The sequence below is a fragment of the Tursiops truncatus genome, chromosome X (genome assembly GCF_011762595.2).
Source record: "Tursiops truncatus isolate mTurTru1 chromosome X, mTurTru1.mat.Y, whole genome shotgun sequence".
NCBI lineage: Eukaryota > Metazoa > Chordata > Mammalia > Artiodactyla > Delphinidae > Tursiops > Tursiops truncatus.
The window spans coordinates 2,498,842-2,503,932 of NC_047055.1; positions in this window are offsets into that span (position 1 = coordinate 2,498,842).

The following is a 5,091-nucleotide window of genomic DNA, read 5'->3' on the forward strand; positions in this document are numbered from 1 at the left end:
CACTGTACTTTTGATATAGAGTCTGCTTCAGAACACTGAGCAAAATAGTTTTAATATGTATCACGCTGGGAATGAAGTAATAAGAGAAACATCATCCCATAAATCCAGATGGTTTTTTTTTTTTTTTTTTTTTTTTTTTTTTGCGGTACGCGGACCTCTCACTGTTGTGGCCTCTCCCGTTGCGGAGCACAGGCTTCGGACGCGCAGGCTCAGCGGCCATGGCTCACGGGCCCAGCCGCTCCGCGGCATGTGGGATCTTCCTGGACCGGGGCATGAACCCGCATACCCTGCATCGGCAGGCGGACTCTCAACCACTGCGCCACCAGGGAAGCCCAAAATGGGACCTTTTTGACAGGGCTTCTGTGAAGTTTATAGGAGTTTATATATATAAAAGCATATTGCATAGTTCAAGGCACTGTTTGTCTTAACATAATATGAATTTAATCATCTAATTTTGCCGAGCATTTATTCCAGGGACTCTTAAACTTTCAGGTACATCAGAATCATCTGGTCTGTTATAAAGATCATGTTTGTTGGTCTCACCCAACACTGATTCAGTAGTCTCTTGCAGTGCACAGGAATTTCCATTTTGCAAGAGATTCTACTATAAATAATTCTGGAACTACACATTGAGAAGCACTGTGTGTGATGAGATGCCCTCCATACCTTCCCTGTTATTCTCTCTAAATATATGTAAATCTAGGTGTATGGATACTGCATTCTGGTAATGCTATATCTATATTTGGCATAGGAATACAGCCTTTATGTAAGGGCAGAATATCATCGATGAAGTCATTTACCAGGGAGAGAGAGACTTATGCTTCAGCCTAGAAAATAGAAAGCCAGATTTGAGTGGGAGGATTTTAATAGGTAGTCAACATAGGGGGATTCAATTTATCTCTTTGTTTCTCTCTGTCTCTCTTTCATTCTCCCTACTATGAATTGTATTAGCTTGTCCAGGGGGATCTTTGGGTAATAGGTTGGTGAAAATAAGATAACTCAGTAGCTATAAGGTAAAGAAAAAAAATCAAGGCAAGGTGCTGCAAGATTGTATCAGCTATTTAGAGCAAGACAGCAGATGGACTAGGTGGGGCCTGTATAAACTGAATCATGTCTCCTTTTTGTGTTTTGTACTATCTGTGTTTGCTTTTTTTCACTCCCTTAGAATTTAGAGAAATATTTTTTTCGTTGAAAAAATTTCAACCTGTCTCAGTTATGCTAAGAAGAAACCAAGTGAAAGGGTTTGTTGGGCCAAAGTGTTAAGTTGCATCCTTCAGGGAAAAGTGAAAGTCAGAGTGATATAGAGTTAGTGCTTTTGATCAGCTGTCCTCCTCCTCAACCTGAGATTCAATTTCTCGTGATAAACTTTTGTCTGTATGATATTACCGTAGAGGGTGCATCAGTCAACTTAATCCTACTACAAAGATGGCTGAAGCATCATCCATTCCACAACTATCCCCAGGGCCAGAGAAGTCATGGATGGCATAGTTTAAGACTGGTAATATGTTTAGGGAAGCCAGATTCTTCAGTAGCTTCGTGTAGAAAGCTTTGGATCCTAGCTCTAAGGCAGATCATCATCCATCTTTATGACTAATTTATAACAATTCTGGCATTATATGGGTTTGACCAAATTTATCTTGAATGTATATGTATTTTAGTCCCTCAAGTCTTTGCCAAGAGCATTGGTGTTTTGATATAGTATATACTTTGCTATAAACTACTGAAAGATGTTTTTTAAAACAGACAAAAGAATACAAATGTTTTTAAATCTTTAAAGTTTAATGGTGAGCAAAACAACAGTTATCTCATTGTAAGAATCTTATCAAGTAAGATGTAATATCCAGGTTTGAATACCTCAGATTATTGTGTTGTTCGTGGTGGAGGGTGTGCCTGGCTGGGTGTTAGGAAGTCAAACAATGGCACTCATCATTGATCCTTTCCTTATTATAGCCCAGTCCTCTTGAATCATTCACTCCCTCAGAGCATGCCTATCCATAACAGCACTGACTTGATTCCACCTCATATTGTATTCAGGTGACTACATTTCTACCTCCCTATTACACCTTGAACTCTTTGAGAAAAGAGACCACAACCTTCAACCTGAATTGTCTCCTGGAATATGTTTTCAGAAAATGCTCAGTTGAAAAAATATAAGAAAAACAAACAAAGAAGCAGTTGTGTACAAAAATCAGCTGTAAAAACTAGTTATAAACCTAAAGATCACCTTCGTTTATAGCAAGTTGAGATGAGACTAGGCTCTAAACAGACCTGAGCATCTGGTCTCAGGAGGAGAGATGATCAGGCCCAACATTACACTTTCCACAGAGATGTTCTATTCATTTCCCTTAGAATAAATGATTCCCCAGGTGGCTTTCTTTATCCCCTTCCTCAGATAGAAGCTATACATATCTTACATGGCTGCAGAGAAACTAAATGCAGCCTGAGTTGCTTAGCAAAGGATTCAGAGATGCCTGTCAATGAAGGTGCGTTAGTCACAGGCAACACTGTGGTAACAGACTCCTCCCAGTCCTCATCCTAATGTCTACACAACTAACATGTATTTCTTTCTTCTAGTATCTTTCCAATGCTGGTTGGCATGGGGAGCTCTACTCCAGTCACTCAGGGACCCAGGCTGATGGCACATGACCTTCCACACGCATTGAGTTGGCCAGAACTAGTACCATGATGCTGCTCAATGAAGGGGGCTGGAAAATACATGGGAGAAAAAGGAATATTTGGTGGGCTTTACTGTCTTTGCCAAAGCAAGGCCAAAAGCATGTGGGAGGTTGAGTGGGTGGTGGTGAATTCTTGCGTTAGGGGAGGAGCCTGGGATGACTGAGGGCTGGTGGGTAGTGGCAGATAAAAACAGTTGGCAGAAAGAGAGTTTTATTTTGGATAATCTTGAATTCTATGCCAACAGAAGCAGCAGAACATCTTTTTGCCTTCTTTATGAAGTAAATTGGCCCAGTTAAAAAATTAGAATCCTAGAAGTTTACAGTTGGAAAATACCTTACTGGTTACCTAATCCAATCTCCTGTTTGATGCGCTAACCCTCTAGAAAATAACCCTGTTAAATTGCTGCCTAACCTCTCCTTTAGCATATATTTAGCAAGTATTTAACATGTATTGGTAAGGAAACTATATAATGTATCATCCAAACTGGAATACTTTTGTGATTAAAAGTGGGCAGTATGAATAATTATGCTGGGACACAGGGTAGAACCTGGGACTTCTTTTCTGCACAAAATGGAATGTATGGCTACCATAGATGTTGCAGACTTATCTCTTAAGGTAATTCATTCCATATGGAATAATTCTTTAATTTTTTAAGGTAACATGTATATATAGTTAAATAGCACAACCAACCTCCAAACTTAGATAAATGCCTGGTTCTGGAGCAGCTGAGCAGCACTGGCAAACATTACAAAATCGGGTAATTTGGTGCCAGTAAAAATTCGTTTTTTCCTTCCATTCTCAGCTAAAACCTTAACACTCACTGTCATTATTTATTTTTGCCTTTTGGCTGGTAGAATTACAGGAGTTTTTCTTGTCCAAAAGTCATACAACAAACCATGAGGTGAGGCTAAGACCTAGACCCAGATTTTCTTGGAGAGACTTTCACAAAGCTTCTTTTTTTCCTACCAGCAGTGTCACATATATACATGTTTTAGAAAGCCAAATAGTAATATTGGACTTCTAAGGAAACAACAAGCTGTCCTCTAATTCCCTTCACTTCTGATTCTCTCCACCCCAACATAATCACTTTAAACTGCACACGTTTTGTCTGGTAGTTTCATATTTCTAAATAACAGTTATAAACTGTTATTTCTTTGCAATTTCTTTTGGTACTGCCTGTTTACTTTCTTTCTTTTCTTTTCTTTTTTTTTTTAAGGAGGCTCACTGTGCTTATGCTACAGGGAATAGATTTCAGAATGACCCTTCTAGGGAAAAGAGATCTGGACATGTGGTTTTCTTATAGTTGTATGATCTGGAAAAAGAAAAAAAAAACAACAAAGCAAGAAATTCAGCTCTGGTCTCTGTGGTCTAATGATAAAAGCTTATAGTAAGAATCTGGGAACCACGCTAAATACCAGAATTATTGATTTTGGGGAATTTGAGCTTTACAAAGAATTTGAGTTCTTACTAGTTCTGTGTCCCCTTCTGCTGAAGATGATGTTACTGCTGCACACCCCTTGAACAGATTTTTTTTTGAAATGTAAAGTACTCTTTTATTCAACTAGCTCTTTACTATCTTTTTTTTTAACATCTTTATTGGAGTATAATTGCTTTACAATGGTGTGTTAGTTTCTGCTTTACAACAAAATGAATCAGTTATATATATACATATGTTCCCATATCTCTTCCCTCTTGCGTCTCGCTCCCTCCCACCCTCCCTATCCCACCCCTCCAGGCGGTCACAAAGCACCGAGCTGATCTCCCTGTGCTATGCGGCTGCTTCCCACTAGCTATCTACCTTACGTTTGTTAGTGTATATATGTCCATGCCTCTCTCTCGCTTTGTCACATCTCACCCTTCCCCCTCCCCATATCCTCAAGTCCATTCTCCAGTAGGTCTGTGTCTTTATTCCTGTCTTACCCCTAGGTTCTTCATGACATTTTTTCCCTTAAATTCCATATATATGTGTTAGCATACGGTATTTGTCTTCCTCTTTCTGACTTACTTCACTCTGTATGACAGACTCTAGGTCTATCCACCTCATTACAAATAGCTCAATTTCGTTTCTTTTTATGGCTAATATTCCATTGTATATATGTGCCACATCTTCTTTATCCATTCATCTGTTGATGAACACTTAGGTTGCTTCCATGTCCTGGCTATTGTAAATAGAGCTGCAATGAAGATTTTGGTACATGACTCTTTCTGAATTTTGGTTTTCTCCGGGTATATGCCCAGTAGTGGGATTGCTAGGTCATATGGTAGTTCTATTTGTAGTTTTTTAAGGAACCTCCATACTGTTCTCCATAGTGGCTGAACCAATTCACATTCCCACCAGCAGTGCAAGAGTGTTCCCTTTTCTCCACACCCTCTCCAGCATTTACTGTTTCTAGATTTTTTGATGGCCATTCTGAC